This window comes from Psammomys obesus, unplaced genomic scaffold (assembly GCF_907164565.1).
Source record: "Psammomys obesus unplaced genomic scaffold, mPsaObe1.curated_primary_1811, whole genome shotgun sequence".
NCBI classification, from domain to species: domain Eukaryota; kingdom Metazoa; phylum Chordata; class Mammalia; order Rodentia; family Muridae; genus Psammomys; species Psammomys obesus.
Genome location: NW_026596443.1, coordinates 3686705 through 3709643, shown reverse-complemented (window position 1 = coordinate 3709643; position 22939 = coordinate 3686705). Strand labels below are relative to the sequence as shown.

At 43.6% G+C, this 22939-nt stretch overlaps 1 protein-coding gene and 1 long non-coding RNA gene across 3 annotated transcripts in view; one reads left to right on the top strand and one right to left on the bottom strand.

Moving 5' to 3' along the window:
* Nav1 (neuron navigator 1) overlaps positions 1-22939 on the top strand; it is a 241983-nt gene that overhangs the window by 180355 nt on the left and 38689 nt on the right. The window lies entirely within an intron of this gene.
* On the bottom strand, positions 12809-21864 carry LOC129669811 (uncharacterized). The gene is made up of 3 exons (XR_008719080.1): positions 21754-21864; positions 14947-15104; positions 12809-12865 (listed from the first exon to the last, which is right to left on the bottom strand). It is a non-coding gene; the product is annotated as an uncharacterized LOC129669811 (long non-coding RNA).

Sequence of the window (22939 nt, the reverse complement as noted above, 5' to 3'; positions counted from 1 at the left end):
TCTGGGGTTGAAGAGCGGTTAGAATGTGTCTTTCAGATGTCCTCATTAGAGCTAGGCTTGGGTGATGTGTTAGCTCAACAGTACGTCTGCAGTGGGTCCTTCAAAATGTCAGTGCTTGTTGACTCACACAGCTTTCTTTGGGCAGCAGAAGTGTCTCCCCCAGCAAGATGAGGCTTAGGGGTCTTATGGTAGGTCAAGTAGTTATACACACAGTTACAGCAGATCCTGCTCCCGCCATGCCAGTTTTAACCTGCTCTGAGCTACCCTGTAGGGAAAATTTCCAGAAATACACTGGGGGCTTCCTGAAGGATTGGCTTCTATTTAGCAAGTAAATATATGGGATGATTGATTGACTGACTGATTGATTTTTCAAAACATAATTTTTCTCATGACTCTCCTGGAACTTACTCTGTAGAGCAGGCTGGCCCCAAACTCAGAGATCTGCCTGCCTCTGCCTCAGAAGTGCTGGGATCAAAGGCGTGCTCCACTACTCCCTGCTTGTATGGGGTTTTTGTTAAGCTAAAGAGAGCACTAACATAGTGCTAGCCTGACTTTCCCAAGTACAGAAGCTTCTGGGTTAAAACATTAAGCAGAATTAGGTGGATCATTGCTGGAAGGTGAATGCCCAAAGCTAGAAGTTCTAATAAAGGGAAGAAAACACTTAGCAAATGTTGTTTTTTTGAACTGTCTTCTTTCCTGATATATACACTTTAGTTACTGCTAACCACATTTGTTTTGGGAGAAAATATTTTCATATGGACTCTTTAAGAGTCAGCAACTGGTATGTATTGACCAAACCCTTCTACCTTATCTCATACTCTGTATAAGAAGATATTCTCCTATCATGGTTGCCAGTGGAGTAGGAGAGACTCTTAGGAGAATAGATGGGAAAAAGTCAAGCTGGATGTGGTTGGTAGTACATATCTGTGTACTAGGACTTGGGAAACTGAGGCAGGAAGATTCCAAGTTCAGGTTCTGGGCCAGCATGGGCTACATACATAGTGAGTAAAAGGTCACTCTGAGCCTATGTCAAAAGTGGGGGGAAGGGGCATGCTGAGGAATCTAGCACGGTTACATAAGCAAGTAAAGTCAAGAGGTACATGTAATGAATGATTAAAGTTTAGTGCATAAACAGAAAAAGGGGAAGGCATTGGGATAAGGAGGAACAGGAAGAGAATATTGTCACTAGGGCGAACAGAAGGAGGAGTTTCAAGGAGTGACCGGCAGTGCCAAATGCAACCCCAGAAGTCAGAAATGTGTACCTAAAACGCCCTAATTGCATTAGCCTGTATGTTAGCATGTAGTAGTAGATAGGTCTTTGTTAGCATCTTCGATAGTGAAGCCAGTGAAGCAACGGGAATGGAAGCCAAGTCCCAGTGTGAGGAGAAGGCCACACGAGGGAAGATGGAAGTAGCAAGCAAAGGTAGATCAGAGGGTCTTACAAATGCAGCTGCAAACATCTCTCCCTGTGGCTCATGTGTAAGAAAACATCAGGATCCAACAAAAAGACAGCTAGAATGCTACAGCTTGAGTTATTTCTAACACGTGGGGCAACTTTATTCTGTCCTCTTATATTAACCAGTTTTCTCACACCTTGTTTTTGTTTGTGTTTTGAGACAGGGTCTTGCAATATAGTTCCAGCTGCCTCAAACTTGTGTACCCTCCAGGTCAGCTCAGGAGGGCTGTCATTACAAGCATGAGCCTCCCGTGTCAGCCCTAGTTTAATATGCATCTGGAGGCTCTTCTGCAAGAGTCAAGGTGGTGTGGCTTCTAAGTTCTGACAACGTGTGTATTCCCCATGTTTGTTCTCAAACGTGGGGCAAGACCCATAGGCAGAAATTTTAAAGAGAACTTATTTTTTTCTCCATAATGTGGAAAACAAGATCCTAAATGGAAATTTATAGAGAGTAAACAGAACAGCTTTAACCTGAAAAACTAGCCTCATAACTGTTTAAACTGTGAAGGGGAGGTGTTCTAAGAAACAGATAGACAACAAAGGGGAAAATAGACAAATGAGAACACAGTGCAGAGTTCATATGGAAGTATGTAAATCTTCAGACTTTATGTGATTTTTTTTCCTCAGGTTTACATAGTCTTTAGCATTATAATCATATATCAGACACATGAAAAGCATAGCTTCTTGAATCCTTCATATTTCCTCATTAATTTTCCAACAAACCACTTTACCACCTCTTTGTATTATTTTATGTATCCCTACCAAGTGGCTGTGCCAGGCCCAAGAAGTGTTCATGGGCTTGCATATTTGACAACTAAACCTTTGCCCTTTCTGCACATAGAAGTTGATGATATCCTGGGTTGTGGCCAAGCAGGGAAGCTGGCTTTTTAATAATCCCTCAAAATCTCCACTTCCTTGCTGTTCGCTTTTAAGTCTGCATTTTGCCTTCGCCTGACTCCTTATGTCGAAATTCTCTGCATTTTCACCCTGAAGAAAAATTCCTCCTCCAGACCACATCCAGCACTTTTTAAGACTTCTCTGGGGAGGTTGAAAATGGAACAAAGCTAAGCAATCTCACCCCACCCCAACACCTGTGTCTGTCTTTGTCATTGACCAGAAAAGGCCTCTGTCTTGCTCCAAGGTTTTCTCTGTGTGATTACAGGAATAGTAGCAGGTGTGGCATACCAGTGCGTTAAAACATGCTTGCTACAAAAACAACAGTGTTCTGCATCTGGTTCTTAGCAGCCCACAATTCAGTGTTCTGACAAGGAAGCAATCCTTGTAATCTCTCCCTGTTCAGCACCCTGTACCTGTGGCTTTACTCTTGTGCCAAGATCTGGATACCTCTCCTCAAGATCCCTGAAGGAAAGGAGCTTTTAGAGGCTTCTTCCAAGTCCCACATTGAATATTCTCTTGATTTACATAGTTCACATACATTGTAGATCATCTCTTTTTTATTTGGCTGGGGATTTTTGTTGTTGCTTTGTTTTGTTTTGAGACAGAGTCTCACTATATAGCTCTTGGCTGTCCTGGAACTCACTGTGTAGACCAGGCTTTAACCTGACTCTTCCTCCTGAGCGCTGGGATTAAAGGTGTGTGCCACCGCACCCAGCTGCGTAATTCTTCTCTTAAACTAAATCTGCAGTAGAGTCATTAAATGATGTTCTCCAAAACCGGCTGACAGGTATGTCTGCCACTGACCTGGGAAAACATTTTGGACTTATTTTCATCCAGTGAGGCACAAGAATTTTGCATTTCCTCTTGAACTGTAGCTCTAGGCAGGGTTTCTTCTGCACTGGGGAAGTTTCATGCCTACCTCATAGGGTAGGAGGCAGGAACGGATATATCTATCCCACAGCCCCATTCCACGATCTCTACTTTTTGATACAGAATCATCTCCCACAATCTAGGTGAAATTCATGATTTTGCATCCCTATAAAGTAAACATTATCTTTGAATGAAGAATATGAGCCAGGGAATATTGCTAGACAAAGAGCTAGGAAGGTAGTGGGCAGGACGTCCTGTGATGAGGAAGCAGTGGCTGCCAAGTTGACTCCTGAGTCTAAACCTTGGGGAGCCAGCTGGTTGACAACTTCAACTTTGAGTCCTAATCCTCTGAAACACAAGGCTGGGAAAGCCAAAGCTCTATTTGTGTTTCTTGCTGGTCTAATCTAAGTGGAAAGAGATGCAGATGACCCAGCCAGTTCTTGGTGGTCATGGAAAGTCTTGGTTGTATCCATGTGTGGAGTGACCCCTGTTGCTTCACTCTGCACCTCCCTCCTCCCTGGGGAGCAGAGAATACTCTGACCTCAGCCAGATAGCTCTACATTGTGATCCCACTTGTGGGGACTCAACTGGCACTTCCTCCTCCCCTGACCACAAGAGAGTGGTGTCTGGAGACTTGTGCAAATCTTTCTGTTCTGCAAGGTTGCACCTAGAATTACGGGACCTGGTGGTTCCCCTGCAAGTTTTCCTAGGAGGAAGACACTGGAACAGAGCAGGACAGAAAGAGACCTGCTTGCCAATGCTAACCCTGTTAAAGGAGCCGTGACTGCACTCAGGTGACACCTAAGCACAGTTGGGTTTTTTTTCCCCCACTCTACTGCACGCACGTGGCTTTGAAATTTTACCCCCCCCCCCCCCCGGGGAGGAGCAGTCTGTTAGGCCACAGAGGAGGACTTTGCAGCCAGCCCTGAAGATACCTGATAAAACAGGTTCAGATGAAAGGGGAGGAGGTCCTCCCCTATCAGTGGACTTGGAAAGGGGCAGGGAGGAGACCAGGGAGGGAGTGTGGGGTTGGGGAGGGAATGAGGGAGGGGGATACAGCTGGGACACAGAGTTAACAAAATGTAACTAAAAAGAAAATAATAATAATAAAAAAAAAGAAATTTTACGTGATGTCTAGGAATACACACTGATTACTCCTTGGAAGTTGTGGAAAGGTTCTGTCAAGTTACGTGGCATATCCTACAACCTTGTTTTGCTAAGCCCTGCTGTTGTTACAAGGAACACGTCACTGATTCAAGCAAGTTGTGTTTTGGATTGCAGGCTTGTTGAAGTCTGGGAACTAACCACATTGCTTCTTCACAACTCTGAATCCCATGTGTCAGTGACTACTGAGGTCCGGTGTAGAAGTGACAGAGGAGATACAAATTGAGTCTGACCTGAGACCACCTTTCTGTACAAGGGGTCCCTAGGGATGCATAAGTGGTCCTTGCTCCCCAGAGGGTGGCAATGGAAAGCTGCCTATTAATGTGCTGCAGAAGTGTCGCTGAATGATCCAAGTAAATGCCTAATTTAGTTTTGCTATTCCATGACCACCCCTAACTTCAGTTATCTGTTGGGAGTATTTAGAGTATATGTGTTGGTTAAAAATCAGGCAAATTTTATATTAAGCTTGTGTGTGGGTTTTTTTTTTTTCTTATACAGGTAAAATATTTATCTCAAGATCTATATGAAAATTAAATGAAGCTGTAGATGTCCTGTATGTCTGTATGCATGCATGTATAAGTAGCCAACAGAGTTCTTGACATACATTTTAAATGCCAAGCATATGCTATCATTTTAATAATTATATCTGATGATAATCATGAAAAACATAATATTTGCATTAATTAGCATATATTTTACAATTCCACTGAAAATATAATGCAAAATGCATGCACTTTTAACAAAAATAAGTGCCATAGATAATTATAAAAAGGCAGCATATTAAGGAGAGTCTTTGCAGTGAGTACTTTATAATCACTGGGTTTCCAAAGTGCCTTAATGAGTGGAGAAGTAGAAAAGTGATTTGATGCAAGCTGATAGAAAGATAAACAAGTGGCTAATTAGACTGCTGCCTGGACTCCACAGGATTTAGAGAACCATCACCTACGCTTCAGCATGCTTGATGCTGGGCAGCGTAATACAAAGATCTGTGAGGCTCATTAGTCTCCTTGCTCTCCTGCATTATTTAAGGTGGTTTTCCACAAAGCCACCTTACATTTTAGTAAAACTGTAGGTTCGCTGAGGTTCTGTTGGTTAAGCCTGACTGGGTGGGTCTAAGTAATAGCTGATGTTGAGTCAGATCCCAGCCTGCCTGATGATTAAGGGAACAGCAACGTCCCACAGAGCAATCGCAGTTTTTACGTGTATTGCTCTGCTACAGTGGAAATCTTGACAGTAGAATCCATCCAGATGACAAAACAGTTCAATAACAGTCCTTAAATTCTTCTACCTCCCTCCTTCATTTCTCTTGAAATAATGCTTTCGGGGTGCCAGCTGAGGCATCAGTAGATCCCCCCCATAATAAAGTGCTGTAAACTTCCTGGCATCCCACTAAGGCTCCTTGGTCGCCCAAGGTTATAGTTCCATGTGAGAGGACAAAAAGAGAAACTATTGTTATCTGGTACTCCTGCCTCTATGGTCACTGCCAGCGTAGATGATTGACATGTTAAGCCTGAAATTTAAATGAGATTGCAGAAGTTTTGGGAATGAAGAACTCTAGCCAAAATCGCCGGGGTCAGAACTTCAAAGTCATCCTAGTGGGGTTTACACAGGCTGAGTCGGAAAGTTTATATAGTCTGGAGAGTGCCCTCATCTTTTATTTCCTTTATGACTCTAACACCAGTGTGGTATATTTATTTTCTCCTACGTTTAGGGAAAGGGCAACAAGCATTTCTGTGTGACTGCATATCTGACTTGTATTACAGTGACATTCTTTTCATCCTAGGCTGTGCTCCGAATTTCTCCTGAGACATCTCAAGAGAGTGAATTCTTGAGAGAAGCAGTTTGCTTCGTAGTGGATTGGTTTCTCCCTGTTGTTTTTGAAATGAAAAATAAGTAGTTTAACTTAGAATAAATACTTTAGTAACTCTGTGGTCGTGGTGAGTCCATGGACGGCATTCCATTTAGGTATACTTCACAGCTTGACCTTTCCCAAGCCTCGACCTGGTGAGGCACCTCTCTATCTCTCTCTTTCTCTCTCTCATGAGTTGCTCTGTCCATTAGTATAGTGGAATGTACACAGAGGCTTGAGGTGTCAGCATGTAGGGTTTTTCTGTGACGGTTTTTTAATTTGGAATTTGTTTCTGATTTGCTTATTTGTTTTTTTTTTATGTTTCTTATTTTGTTTTTCGTTGGTAGATTAAAATGTGGACAGCATTAGAGTAATTATTAGCAGAAAAGACTTTGGGTGAGTCACAGGCTCTCTATTTGGAATCAAGATACAAAAATTTTTGATTGACTAAGGAAGCTTGGTGAATAGAAAAACGATGATGTCGTCCACATGTGTGGAAGCTCTGTGGTAGAGGGAGGGAAACAGACTTCCCAACAGAAAAGAGACAGGACATGATAATGGAAATCCTGGCGTTCTGGTGCATGTGAAAAGACTGGATGTGATAGAACCCCCCCCCCCCAAGAGAAAAAGAAAAGAAAAGAGTGATGTGTTCAAAGGGAATGCCTGACAGTTTATTTGTTTTGTGGTGGGAAGCCTCATTTCTCAGAGTCCAGCTCCCAGGCTGGAGGTGTTTACTGCCGGGTCAGCATTTCACACCAGCAGGCTGGCCTGAAGTTGCTGGAGCTGCCAGAACTGCTTAGAGTGGGTGCTTAGCATGGATTCTTGAGCCAGGAGTATGAATGGAGCAAGACTCACTCTGGGCTGACTGATGGGAGCCATGAAGCTGAGTGACAGCTTTTTAATATCAAGGGCTTTTATTTGTTGCCATATGTTTAACAGGAACATGTGCAAGACATGTGCACTCTACATGACCTCTTCCAACCTGTCTGTGTAGCCGGATTTGTGTTTCTGACTAAAAAGGGCTTTTGTCCTTGTCAACCCTACATGATTCATTCCGTGAGATACAAAGATGCTTCAATTCCATCCTACGTTAAGCTGTTGCCTGCTCCTAGACTGGAGGACTGGCAGTGAGGTGGAGACAACACTAGGGCCTCTTTCCTTCTTTTCTTGTCCTATCATCTCCCTCTGGTCCCTGAGTCAAATGGAGCCAGCAATACTCCTGGCCATCTTGTAAAGTCTCCAAAAGGGTAAAAAATAGAAGGCTAAGAGGTCATCGCTTTTCTGCCAGGGTTTGTCCATTGGGGAATCATTATCTTCTGGCATTCTTACTGGCTCCACCTCCTGAGTACTGGGATTACAGGTGTGTGCCCCTTTCAGGGTCTTTTTTGGATCTGTCACAAGAATGGCAAACTTTGACCCACTGGGCCAACTCTGCCCTACTGCCTCGTTTTATATGGCCCACAAGCTAAAGGATGAATTTTATATTTATATATGATAGAAAAAAAAAAAAAGACTGTTTTGTGACATGAAAATTTGAAATTCAAATTTTATTATCTATAAATAAAGTTAAATGGGAGCATAGTGGTTTATCTCTGAGTTCTCCTCGACTGCCTTTATGCTGTTCTAAATAGTGTGACAGTGACCCTATGGGCTTCAAAGGCCAAAATAGTTACTTTCTGGTCCTCACAAAAAAACAGGCCCTTCCCTGAGCTTTCCCTACATTTCACATTATTGTCAGTCCCCTCTTACTTCGTATTGGTTTGTAAAAGATGTGGAAGTGCCAACACCACATCATTCCTTTTCACCTCACTGGACAGCTTAGAATTGTGTGGTGCAGTACTGAGGAACGCCTTCAGGGAGGGGTGAGTGGGATAGGGCTGCAGGAAAGACCTTGTGAACCTAGGTCAAACACATTCATTCCTCCTAGAAGTCTACAGTGTGGAGCATCTTCATTAGAAAGAAAGGGGCCTGCCAGCATCAGGCTTCTAGAATGAAGATGTTTTCTTGACCAAGAGCCAAAAAACCATTATCGGTGCCAGGGCCTGTTGTCACTCACCTTTAATCCTAGCACTCAGGGGGGAGAGACAGGCAGATCTCTGTGAGTTCCAGGCCAACCAGGGCTACATAGTGAGGAGCCCCCTGCCCCACCACCATTCACAACCACACATTCCCACATTCTTCTCCATGTTCAGCTTTTTTCAGCATTTTGGTTATTAGGAGTTAAATGGCTCATCTATACTTGGGGAAACTGAGGATAAGACAAACACTAATTTAACACTAGAAACGAAACCGAGTAGAGATAGAAACACATTTCTTGTATTCGATGGCCTGCTCCTTTAATGTTTTTGAAGATGAACCTGATGGCACCACTGAGAATTTTTCCCATTTTTTAAAAAAAACGGATTTCCAGCTCTGTTACAGCCTTTTGAAGGCTTTCAATTTCCTGACTTGGAAACATCTGAACAGGACAGGAAAAATGCCTTGATTTTTATTTATTTATTTTTTTTACCCTTGCCCCTTTGAAAGAAGTAAAAGAAGGAGTCCAGGAAAAGCTTGAGGCGGGCAAAAAGGGAAATCTCTGAAACTAGAGAAAACTCCAGCAAATCATGGCCAGCAGAATCAGCATTCCTCACCCACAGTTGGTCCTCATTAAGGAGACTCCCGTTGAACAGCTCAACTTTCTGCTTTGCATTCTGTGCTCTGGGCCCGCTAGCTGACATGGCAAAGCCTTAACCTCCATCTCGGAAACAGTCTCTCATGTCTTCCCCTATATTCTCACTTCCCTGTCTGTCCCCTGCTACCCTACAATTACCCTCTGCCACAGGAAAATCCCAATAAAATATATTGATACCGCTAATCGAGTTACAGCCATTTTGTTCCACAAAGGGCCATCTATGCTGTTTGCAGGGGTGAAGAGGTGCATTGAGTCTTTTGGGGAACACTCACAGAACCTGGGCTTGTCAGAGGGATGGAATTTCCATGGAATTATTTGGTGTGGAGTCAAAGCAGTGACGATAATTCCTTCCACTTCAGCTTGATTCCTTGGCTCTCCCAGACCTTCAGGTCTACACATAAACGACAGGATTACTTTCGGATGTTTTTTTTTTTTTTTTTTTTTTTCCAGATGTAGAGACATGATTAAAGACCCAGTCTTGGGCCCTGGAGATGCTTATCAGGTGAAAAGGGCACTTGCCACCAAGCATGAGGACTTTAGTTCCATCCCGGGGACATACATGGTAAAAGGAGAGAACCCTCTCCTGATCTCGTCCTCTGACCGTCAGACTCACACTCACACACACACACACACCCATGAATGAGCACACACATGCATGTACAAATAAACAAACAAATAAATGTAAACCTCTTATTTGTAAAAAGCCCTAAAATTAGCTAAGCATGATGGTTGATGCAGGAGGATGACTGTCAGTTCCAGGTCAGGCTTAGCTACATAGTGAATTCCAGACCAGCCTGGATTACAGAGCAAGATCTTTTCTCAATAAATAAGTAAATGTCTGGTATAGAAAAGGCTCTGGGTTGAAAACTAGCCTGAATCAAGGAAGCAGTCCCTTCCCACTGTAGCACATGGGGTAGGAATGTGGACACAGATATGTTCATTTTCATCACTTACTGGTTGTGGTACACCGCTTAGGCTGCCATGGTAAGATAATACAGACCAGGGCGCTTAAACAACAAAAACTTATCTTCTCACAGTTCCATAAGTTCCCGGCCAGGGTGCTGCCAGAGTTGGTTTCTGGTGAAGCCACTCTTTCTGTCTTATAGACAGCTGCCTCTCCACGGAAAGAAGGCTTTTCCTCAACAGGGTATCAGCCCTGTGGGATTAGAGCCCCGCCCTGTGACCTCATCCCGGTCTCTAAATACTAGTCAATATATTAATGGGGGAACAAAGCAAAGTGTTCTAAACTCAAGGTTTTTCCTTGAGGGTTAAAAATAAGGCAAGTACCAGTTGGTATATCAAGAAGACAGTAATAAGAAGGTGTGATGGCAGACACCTTTAATCCCAGCACTCAGGAGGCAGAGACAGGCAGATCTCTACGAGTTTGAGGCCACCCAAGGCTACATAATAAGACTCTGACAATAAATGAATGGATGGATGGATGGATGGATGGATGGATGGATGGATGGATGGAAGAAACAAAATAGAAATTTAAAAATGCAATGAGTAAGGGAGAGGGTTATGGAGGCAAGATGAGAATTTTAAAGAAAAGTTTCTGGGTCATAGATGCACCTAGAATCTTGAAAATATGATTGGGTACCAGAACCTTGAACTTGGGCACAGAAGTCTGTAGCTTCAGTAAGGGCACCTGGCTCTTATGCCACCAGTAATTGCTGGCATCCTAGTAAAGCCTTGTATTGCCACTCGTGTGGTGGCACCTGTCCAGAACAGACGTCCAAGTTCAGTTCTCCGTAGGACTGGACACCTAGTGATCCTAATGCCACCATGTAAGTGTTTCGAAGAACTTTTAGGAAAGAGGGTGGCCTACGGCACGTCAGAGCTCCAGCAAGGAAGACTTGACATTAACACACGCTGGGACCAGGCAGACAGATGTTTCCTGGCTTTTTTGTTACATCATCAGAAAGAGCAGCAGAAGTGCCCTGATACGCACAAGAGTGGCTTTTTACACTCTTGGTGGTGTACTAGTTCTGTGTTTATTTACATCAGCTCTCTTTCAAAATGCCTTGGGGGACCTTGGCAGTCACTTTAGAAATTATGGCTGAGCGACTTAAAAAGGCAACAGTGGAAACCTGTGATTTCAGAATTGAACAGAATGGCTGAGGAGTAGAACATGGGGTGTAGTGGGGGCAGAGTAGGACACAGGGATGGGAGGGGGAATACTTGTCTTGACTTTTCTTTCAGCTGCTTTTGATCTCAGAAATATTCCCAAGTTCTGTAGAATTAACCTTTTAATTTTCCCAGTTGGGTCTAGGTCAAAATTGGTTTCTAAATATGGCAGCAGGTACCCTCAAGCGGTGACCTCCAGGGCTATGGTGCCTTCTTTCTCTGCTTCTGTATTTAATGTCTTGTAACACATCAGTAGGATCTGATTCTGGCTTCAGGGATCCCTAATCCATCGTCCATTGTGAATTACTGCTGAGCCTCTGAGAGCTGAGATAATTAACCAGACAGTTATGTTACTCAAGCTGGACTTAGGGAAGTGAATGTGACATGTCCCTGGCTGGTGGTGCTGTTTGGGAAGATGGCAGAACCTTCAGGAAGGAGCTCACTGGAGGGAAAGGGATCTCACTGGAGGTGGTTGGTGAGGCATCAGGGCCTGGCCCCACTTTCTGTCCTTTCTCTCTGCTCCCTGAGTGAGGACACAGTGTGACCACCGGCTTCCTCCTGCCAGGCCGTCCCCTCATGATGAACTCTAAAGCAAAATAAACCCTTTCTCCCTTAAGTTGCTTTGGCCAGGGTATTTTGTCAGCGGTGAGAAAGTCATTAAGACAGGAAGTGTCTTTAGTTACTAAAGTATCTTTAGTTACTAACACTATTAGTTTTCTCAAAAGATTGGAGTGATATGCACTTACTGCTAATATATCATGAAGGCCAACTTAATTCTAATTGCATAATTCTCTAAGTTCAGAGCCCCCCCACTTGCATAATTCTCTAAGTTCAGAGCCCCCTCCACCGTGGTGATCTTTACCTTTGCTTAAAACTTCACATAACTCTCAGCTCAAAAAACCTTTGCAGTCCCTCTCACTATCACTGTGCAACCGTCCTTTCGTCCCATTGTCTGCCTTTGTTGGCTGGCTCAGCCCGGCTTGCTGCAGTCTCTGCCAAACCACAGACATGTAACAGCACACTCTACTCCCCCTGCACTCGGAGTCCTGAGTCCACATGGGGGTGAGAAGCAAGGGAGATTACTGACTTAAGAATTTCTCTAGATGGTCTTCGTACATCTTCAAAGCTGAGCACCACACAGTTGCACGTTTTATCCTGTTTCTTCCACCACTGCCGTCACCCCACCCCCCACCCTCCCCCCACTTTCTTTTTCTCTAGACGGAGCCTCACTGAGGAACACAGGCTAGCCCCAGGTCTTGCTGTTCTCCTGCCTCAGCCTCCTGAGTACTGGGATGACAGGCATGTGCTGCCACTCACAGCCCTATTGCCGCTCTTAAAAACACTCTTAACCCTTTTTAACCTCTTGAATACTCTCTGAAGACTGTGGCTGTTAACTCAATGTGTGCAGTAATAATTCTACCACATTTGGTGCCAATGAGAAGAAGGATAAATGAAGTCCAGCCACATGCTGTAGCCTTTCAGGTCATGGTGACTGCTACAGCAGTTAATGAATTTCAGCCTCTCAAAGCTGGCATCGATTGCTTTGACCTACAGCCTCCTATTTAGGGCAGAGCTTTCCAATACAAATGAAATGCAAGCCCTGTATATCATTTTAAACTTTCTGGTAGAGACAGTTATTTTAAAGTGAAGCAGGGGAAATTAATAATGTCTTGTTTAACCCAGTACATCTAAAATATAAAAGTTATTAATAAAGATGTTTTTCCCATTCTTTTCCTCCTCCTAAAACTTTGCAATCTCAGCTTGAACTTACCACAATTCCAGGTAGTCTGTGGTGACAGTGTCAGCACGGATCTGGATCGCCACTCTGCTAAAAAAGAAGAATGTTTAAAACAATTCAACAAGCTGTGCAGCCAGCTCCCGTCACCATGGACAGGGCCCAGTCACCGTGATGGACTGTGTGCTTTTAAACCTAGAGCCAAAATAAATCAAAGTGGGAGGGAGACGATTGAGAATGAACAGGAAGTCTATTTGCTGTAGCAATCCAGGTCCGCATGACCCTGAGTCACCCTTTGGGGAGCGTGGAATCCCACCTCCCTGAAGACTGTACAGAAGACAAGTGAACAGTGAAAGAGCTTTGAAATCCTGGCTGAATTAAGAGTCTCAGATATGCTCCTTTGTTCAGCCGCATCAACCGAGGTCTAGCCTGAGTTATTTATTTCTGTCATTTATTAGTTAGTTATTTCTGTCATTTGAGATTTCCTAACTTTCTGTCTTCCTAACCAGAGTTTATAACATACTGCTAGATTTTTAAAGCAAATGAGTGCTAACATAAGGACCAGACATGAAAATAAACATTTAATGTTGAATTATTTTTACCTCACAAGAAGCTTTATATGATTGGATCTGTTTTCCCATCTGTTTATGACAGGTATCTTTTTTGTTCTTCTGATTTTCTAAAGATTTATTTTTATTTATGCTTATTACTGTTTTGTTTTATTACTGTTTTATGCCTGATGTATGCAGTGCACAAAGAGGCTGGAAGAAGGCGTCAGATCCTCTAGAGTTGGAGTTTCAGGTGGTTGTGAGCTGCCATGTGGGTGCTGGGAATTGAACCTGGGTCCTCAGAAGACCAGCCAGCGCTTTTAACCATTGAGCCATCTCTTATTCTTCTAATTTTTTGAGACAGGGTCTCACTTTGCAGCCTAGGTTGGACCACAGTTCACCACAGTCCTCCTATCTTTGCTTCCTAAATGCTGGGATTAAATACTAGTGACTTGTCTTGTTGCTATGACAAAATGCCTGATGCAAGCAGCGTAAAGAAGGACAGATTTGTTTTTGGCTCACAGTTCAAGAGTGTAGTTCATCCAGATGAGGAAGTTGAGGAGGCAAAACTTTGAGGTAGCTGGGCACACCATGTCTGCAGTCAGAAAGCAAGTTTAAAGAATACTGGTGCTCAACTCATTTTTATACAGTCCACTTTGGTTAACCTAATCTAGACAGCCCCTCACAGACATGCCCACAGACTGCTTTAATCTAATGATAACCCTTCATCCCCAGAGGCTAGTCTCCTAAGTAATTCTAGAGCTTGACAAGTTGTCAATATTAAACATCACAGATGACAGGCCAGTTGAGCCTGGCCTGGCCTGGAAAAAAAAAAAAAAAAAACTTAAAGAAAAAAGTTTACATTTATTTATTTATGTGTGTGTAAGCACATACATAGAGGTCAGAAGGAAACTTGTGGTAGTTCATTCTACCATGAGAGTCCCAGCTTTGTAGACCAGGGTGGTCGTGAACTCACAGAGATCCCCCTGCCTCTGCCTCCCTGAGTGCTGGGATTACAGGCATGTGCCGTCTTGCCCAGCTCAGCAAGCGTATTCTTGAAGTAGCAGAAAGAAATCTGTACCTTAACTCTAACTTGATGTAGTTATAAGAAAGTTATGGAAAATTTCAAGACCAGAGGAAGTACCAGTAGACATGCTCACAAAGCTCAGCCCCCGTTCTAGCTCGTAAGGTTAGCCACCTTGGGAGGACAAATCAATTTTTAGTCTAAGCATTTAACTTTACCCAGGACCACATAGAGCTTTATAAACTTCTGTTTCCCTTAAAGTATTGAGAATAGTTTGACTTTTAGGGGCAGATATGAAATATTCCCCCTCACTACACAACCATCCAGTGGCAGCCATCTATAAAACACATGCATTATGAAAGTGCTGCTGCTTAGTGGATCCACAGACACTCTGGCCTTGGGGGAGCTAGAGCCAGGCTCATGACATTTGCCACCTGCTCAGCTTGACTAGAGGATGCTCTGATTCCTTTCTTATCGTTGCCTGTTTAACCATAACCCCGATGGCCCTTCATCCTCCCAGCGAACAAGGCTCATCGCTACTGCGTGATCTTTCACCCTCCTGCCCCTCTGAAGTAGGTTCATTTGATAGAATATAGTGCTACCTTGTTGGAGACTCAGAAGCCTTCTGACTCCAGCTCTGGCTTTTCACGATTGTTGGCTGATTTGCTTCCCCGAAGTTGGGCACATTGGGAAGTCAAACTACTTTCAGCAATCCTGAGTCTGTTTACCGTCTGGATGGCAGTGACAGCTTTTCTCTGTCCTAGATGATAAAGCAGGAAGTTCAAAGTATCTCCAGAATATATCATGGTAGACTTCCAAGTCGCTACCTTTCCTAACAATAATTCCAAAGAAGAAAACAAAATGGGGGAAGGGGCGTTTAAACTTACATACTATAGTATAGATATTTCACTACCATCAGAGAAGACAGTAAGGTTCCATATGTCCAGCTCTTACCCATTACTCAGTAGTTTGAGAAGCTGGGTTAGTGATCCCCAGGCATATATATTCTGGACAGAAGAACCAGTTCAGTGTTCAAGTGTGGCTTCTGAGAACCTCACTGTGACACAAAAGCAATAATTTTCCTGTGCAGTCACAAGCTAGTCCACCCTTCAGTTAGTGAGACAACACCCTTGGCCCTCTGGCTGCCCAAAGGCCTCCTTGGCCATTCTAGTTTCATGGTTTACTTGGGCCCAATATGTGGGGAGCAGACAGTATGAGGGAAGTCTGGGAGGGGTGACCAATCCTAGCCAAGAGCTATGTGAATGTTGGTGTTTTTCCCAGACGGGAGGAGAATTCCCTGCCCATGTATCACCACGTGTGTGCACAGATACAAGCAGAGCAGTGTTTGGTTGAGCTGGCTTCTTCACAGTCCTTCTTTTCATCCTACAGCAGAGATGGGGTGCACCGAAGTGTTCCTTAGACTGGGGTGTCAGTGCAAGGAAGTGGGCAAGAAAACAAGAAGGGTCATCAGTTTCCATGACTGCAGCCTGGATGAAGGGTTCTATTTATTCTAAGGGCAGTCGGGGGAATTTAGTAAAAGGGATGATAGAGTGTCACAGTACATGGCACTCTTACCTTACTGGAGTACACTGGATAAGCAGTAAACATTGTAACATACAACAATTTTTTTCACTTATTTGTTTTGTGTTAAGTATGAATATGAGAGAGACAGGGAGGTGAGGGGGGAGTGAGAGCACCTCCCATCACATGGGTAGAGGAAAGGTCAGAGGGCAACTTTGGAGGAGTTAGTTCTCCCCTTCCACCTTGTTCAGACAGAGTTTCTCATCGGTTTTGCTATGAAAATCCCCAGGCTACCTGGCCCACATACGTGGTTTTCCTGTCTTCATCTCTGTCTTGCCTTAGCTGATCTGGGATTACAGATGGACGCCACCAAATCCAGTATTTTATATGGGTTCTGGGAACTAAACTCAGGTCCTCAGGCTTATATAGCCAGCACTTTTACCCATTTAGCCATTTTCCTTGACCAACTATTCTAGTTGAACTAAGTTCCAGAAAAAGAGAGGAATGCATGGGTGTATTATCCTAGTATGGTAGTAGGGAGCACAGATCCACCACAGATGAAGATAAGAAGAGAATAGCTGAATTCCACACAAAATAAAATGTTGTATGGGCTAACTATAGAAGCCTAATCAGAGAGATGGGTACCCACTCCTAATTCTTCCTTGGGAGGCCTTCCCTAAGTACACTGTAGCAGTGACTGAAGACTGAAGGTGAAAGGTTGAGAAACACCTAACACGGATGCAACATACACAGGGCCTTCGTGGAGTACAAAGCATAAGCACAGTACAGCAAAATCTGAGAGCAGGACAGGAGAGTAGAGAAAGATCCTCCAAAGCACCAGGACCCTTTGCTAAGTGTATAGAAGGGTCCCACCAAGTAGGACAGAAAGCTGGTGCCTGGTGGTTGGTTATATGGCATAGAGCACTCTGGAGTCTCACTGTGCTCAGAGCAAAGACCTGCTGAAAGGACCATCTTTGCCCCTACATTGGAGAATGGACTGACAAAATCTACAAGAAAGCCCAGACCCAGGTGTTCTATAGGGTAGACGGAGCCTGTTCTCAACTACTCAACTGTGATCCCTTTTCAGATATTCATTCCACCACATAATTAAAAGGATAAAAAAACAAAACCACAAGACTCAAAAAGAAGCAGAAACACATGACTAAGGAGGAAAATAGTCAGTAGAAGCAGACCTGCGGATGATCAAAATATCAGGACTAGTCAGTGAGAGGTACAATGCACTCTGTAAATATGTTTAAGGCCCTAGTAAAGGTTAATTATGTTCTTGGAAAGAGAATGAATTTTAACAGTTAGCTGGAACTTCTAAGACAACATTTATAAAGCAACCCCCCCCCAGTACAGATTATTTGGAAACAAGTTAATAGTCATGTTTGTAGCAATCCCAAAGTCATCACCCTTTCCTTGAGGTTTTTACATTTCTACTTTTGTATAAGCCAGGATCCCATATAAGTAAGGTCTCAGTCCCAGCCCTCAGAGAAATTTATTCCAATGAAGAGAGGTATTCTCCAGGCAGAATATTCTGATGGAGAAAGAGATAAATCAGGAGAAAGAGGGTGAGATTTCTTCTGGCAAGGAGGATCATGAGAAGCCTCTGGAAGACATGGCATTTGATCTTAGTCTTAGCCTTAAAGAAAGGCCAGATGTCCATGTGAGATGGACAGAGCTTATGTCCACTAATGTGAAAACTCTGGGACAATGCCTGGACTCCAGAATCTTCATCAGCACCCAAATAATTGCACAGCGGGAAAAAACTAGGTTCCCCTGTAAGGCCTGTTTCCAGAGATCAAGTGAGATAGCTGGTCATCTAATAGGAGTCTTAGGGGAAAGAAAAGTATAGTGGAAATAGAAAGGGAAGGGAATAGACATTATGTCAATATTTTAACTTGGCATATCATATTTCTAGGTTTTGTGGCAGAAATGAATCCCTCTGTTCTTTATGTTTCCCTGTGTGTAATGGCTTTTTGGTGTTTTTTTTTAAAAATATTTATTTATTTTTATTATGTATACAATGTTCTGTCTGCATGTACACCTGAATGCCAGAAGAGGCACCAGATTTCATTATAGATTGTTGTAAGCCACCATGTGGTTGCTGGGATTTGAATTCAAGACCTCTGGAAGAACAAGCAGTGCTCTTAACCTCTGAGCCATCTCTCCAGCCCCTTTTTGGTGTTTTTGAGACAAGGTCTTTCTATGTGGCCCTGTCTGTCTTGGAACTCACTTATGTAGACCAGGCTGGCCTCTAACTCACAGAGATCTGCCTGTCTCTGCCTCCTGAGTGCTGGGATTAAAAACGTGTGCCACCACTGCCCTGCTGTCCCTGTGTCTTATAAATAAAAGGAGCCCAGTGAATTTAACACAACAAAAAGTTAATAAGGTCTTAAAACCTATCAGTCAGTCTGATTCTGATTTCTGTGCTCTGAATCACTGTACTACATTCATGATGGCTCAGGGTTTACTGATCAGTGGGCTGTGGAGTTTTGACTTCACCATTAGTAGGAGGAGCTAATGATGGTTTGCTGAGCACTGCATACCATGGAGATTAGGCTTCTGATAGGATGTGGCGTGGGTGAGGGGAGGATCAGTAAAGTGGGATCACTAAGAAGGCAGAACTGGGTCAAGTGAGAAGTTGGAGCCCTGGACCAAAGCAAGGACAAGGGAAAGGCTTGGGAGAGACAGATGTGAGAGCAGGAAGTAAACAAACAGAGTTTGTTGTTGTTTGTTTTGTTTTTATGAGAAGTGTAAAACAAGAAACACTGACGATATAAGTATTTGATATAGCAGTGGGGAGGGGGAGAGGTAGTTTTAGTGGAAGCAAGAATGAGGAGTGTTCATTTAGGAAGAAGGATTGGGAGTTAGAAGAGTGAACAAACGAGAAGTATCCTATAGAGGAAAATATTTACTTTACCTCTCATAACTTCCACCAGCACTCAAGAAATTTGCATTCCCTGCCAAGCTCTTCATTTTTCATTGTCCCGTTTGTATTCTACCTAATCCTTCATGCGGTTCAGAGTTGTTCCCTCTTCTGTTCTGGAAGTAGATAAAAGTGATGTGTTGTGATCTTTAGCAGCTCTCCCGGAATCAAAGTTTTACACTGTTTCCCGTCTGCATCAGTTGTCTAGTGGAGGTAGTTGTTGGGTTTATGAAAAGATTAGATTATAAATGAGTATTAAAATCTCTGCTGTTTTTATGTCCTGATGGATTTACTTCTAGATTATTGCTGCCCAGTTCTCTGGTCCTCACCTGAGATCTGCTTGAGAAGCAAAAGGAAGGAGTAATAGGAGGACCAAACAGCATTCAGTACTGTACATGAAGAACTGTAGAGTCTGTCTCTTTCAGCTAAAAAATAGAGAGAGATAAAATAGGAGGGAGACAGCAAAGAGCTTCGAGTGAGCACAGGCATTCTGTGTGCTAGGCAACAGATGCAGTAGCTCTCATGATCTGGGTTCTGTGCTCCTCTGTATTCTTCGGGGCCAGATGTCCATGGCCTCTCTTTCTCCCTGCTCTCTTGAGTGGCCGCTGTTTACTGTGTGGTCCTCTGAGTCATTTGCTGATAAACTGGGGAAACTCTTCCACCTTAAGCAGTCTTATGTTTCAGGACAGACAGGGTCAATCCAGCCACTTTTCTCCTATAGCTCTTAGTTGGGAAAAAAAAAATCTTCTAGATGGTTCTTTTTGTTTTTGTCTGATTGGATTATGAAATTTAAATCTACTGTGTCTTCAGTGACTCAAAAGCTGTCCACTGGGGTATATCATCTCCTCACCCCCCAAAAAACAAGCTCTGTTAAATGTCATTTGGGACTATTTTGTTACTGATCATTTGGTATATCTTATAACTCCCACAAGAGTAAAATGATAATAAAGACTTTTTCTTTAGTCATAAAATCATAAATACAAAGAATAAGAGAAGCTGGGTGGTGGTGGTACCATGCCTTTAATCTTAGCTGCTTGAAATGCAGAGTCAGGTGGATCTCTGGGTTCAAGGCCAGCCTGGACTACAGAGTGAGTTCCAGGACAGCCAAGGCGAAACTCTATCTCAAAAAACCACAGAGAGAGAGACAGAGAGAGACAGAGAAGAATCACATGTCTATCATAACACCAGCACTCAGGAAACTAAGGAACACCAGAGTCGGAGGCCAGAGTGGGCTACACATCAAGACCCTCTCTAGAGCTGGCCAGGTTAAGAAGCTTGATGCCAAGCCTGACAGCCTGAGTTCAATCCCCGGAACCCACATGGTGGAAGAAGAAAACCAAATACACACATACGCCTGACTTCTACACATTAGCTGTGACATGTAACATATGCCTCCCCTCCTAACACACACACACACACACACACACACACACACACACACATACACACAGATTCCTGACACAAGTCAGCACAGCGTTTGAACCAAAACTACTAGACAATGAGTGAAACTTTGCATGGGGAATGTCGATACCTCCTCACTGCTTCTTTGACTCCATGTTCAGAAAGGCAGACTTTGACCCTTCAGGCTAGAGTTTGGAAGATTCAGCTCTAGAAGATCTGGCCAGCCCATGAGAAAAATGCTTAAGTGGCCCAGTCCAGTCATTCCTACTGTCCTAAAGCCATAGGTGGCACAGAGCTTCTAAACAATAGATAGTGTCCCTGTCTTGCACAGAAAGTCATACATCATCAGACACCTGAGAAAGTCTAAAAGAATCCCATCAGTTATATCTTATCACTATCCTCTTCTCCTAGCCCTCCTTGCCCACCCTGAATCCAGCCTGAGACAGGGGCTCACTATGTAGCGCCAGGGGATGACCAGTGTAAATAGAACAAAATCCTATGGTATGAGAATCTGAGAGAAGATTGTAAACTTCCCTTCCAAGTAGGTGAATGAGCTCTCAGAATGTCTTTGAGAGCTGTGGGAAAAAGAAAGATGCATTGTTTAAAAACAAACAAAACAAAACCCTTAGAAGTTAAAAATATTGCAACAGAAATTAAAGGTCTGAGAGAGGATAAGTTTCTGTTTGAAAAGTAGCACTAAAAAGAGCTTAAGGCAGCCGGGCAGTGGTGGCACACACCTTTAATCCAAGCACTCAGAAAGCAGAGGCAGGTGGATCTCTGTGAGCTTGAGGCCGGCCTGGTCTACAGAGCTAGTTCCAGGACAGCCAAGGATACACAGAAACCCTGTCTTGAACCTCCCCATCCTACGCCCTCCCAACCCCTCCCCCCAAAAAAAAGTAAAGAAAAGCTTAAGGAACTCAAGACTGTCAGCCTAGAACTTCATTATTTTTATAAAAGATGTCTAAGAGAGAACTGAAAAAAATGAAGTCATCAAAAGCAAAACTTGGGAGGTAGAGTCAAGAGGATAAAGAGTTTAAGGCCATCCTCGGCTACACAGTGAGTTAAAGGCCAGCTTAAACAACATTTGAGACTGTCTCAAGAGGAAAAAGAAAAGAGCGGCGAGATGGCTTAGTGGGTAAAAGCACTTGCCAAAAAGCCTGAAGACCTGAGCTAGGTCTCAGAACTGACAAAAAGACAAGTGTGGTGGTGGCTCACGTCTGTGACTCCATCTCTCCTAAGGCAAGATGAAAGGTGGAGACAGGAGACTCTCCCCTGGGACTAGCAAGCCTACAGAATGCAGGGTAGTAGAGGCCCCACCTCTTCACTGTAGAGAGAACCGACCCCTCCACGGGACTTTACTAACAGCCTCTTGGAAGAGGTGCTTCATTAAGTCAGTGCAGTAAAGCAAATCTGGGTGAGGAGCTCTGGCTTAGGTCCCAAGTCTGCAGTGTGGAGGTATGACCCCAAAGTGTCAGCTACCCTGCAGATGAGAACAAACATCCCTAATGGACGGGCAGAGAACATAAGTAAACACAAAACCGTTAACAGAAGTTACCTTGAAAGTGAGACTAGAAGGGCCAGAAAGGAACAATTTTTCCTTTTTCACTTCTTTTCATGGAGCATTTGACTCTTCACAAAGCATGTATTACTTTTCTAATTTTTTAAGACAAGAAATAATGCTCACTCCAGCTGCGGACCGCAATTCTTAGCCTTAGGTAATGACAGCAGAATATTTCTTTGCACAACCTGCAAATTGTTGAGAAATTTTTAACTCCTAGCTAGCCTTCCTTGGTACTTTTAGGTTTTTGTGTTTCATTGTAGGAAAGAGTTCAGCAGGAATGGCTTTGGGGATGTAAAGCCTGAACTGTCTCCTAGCAAATAAACTTTTGGGGCTGGAGAGATGGCTCAGAGGTTAAGAGCACTGGCTGCTCTTCCAGGGAACCTGGGTTCAACCCCCAGCACCCACATGGCAGCTCACAACCATCTGTCACTCCAATCCCAAGGGATCTGACACCCTCTTCAGGATTCTGTGGGTGACAGACGTACATGCCAGCAGAACACCCATACACTTAAGATAAACAAGAAAATAAATAAATTTTTAAAGAAGAAGAAACTTCCTGCTGCTGTTTGGTGTGGGTTTGTTGGCCAGCAAACGAGGGTGCATTCTGGTTCCCTGGAGTGCTGCAGTCTTCCATTTTTGCAGAGCCCTTCCTCAGAGAGCTGTCCCTGCTACAGGCTCTTGATTACCAATAATTAATCTCAGATGAAAGATTCAGTACTCCGGGCTTCCTCTGCCTCTGACCTAAGAGAACACGATGTGAATGGTTTGTTTGTTTGCCTGCCAGAGATCTTATCTGGGCGGGTAAGAGCTGATAGGATCACTGAGTCAGCATTGATCTTTCCTCAGTACCCTTTCCTGCAAAAATAAAAGGGGGCGGTGGTAGCTCAACCCCGGATAATAGTGAGACTTAATATATGGCACAGGGGTCATTCAGTAACGGCTGTATTTAATAGTGGTCAAAGCTAAATAACTCTGCAGAGTGTCCTAATCCCCATGTTTTCTCTGCTCTTTCTCAATGTATTTGGCTAAATCACTACAGAGCAACCAAGCCAAATGGACAAACCACCCACTTTCTCATTCCCAGCACATGAATTAGAGAGAAGCCAGCTGAAATCCAGGCCAGGCTCATAAATGGCTTGTATGTCTGATTTTTGTTCCATGATCTGAAACTCAAAATAAA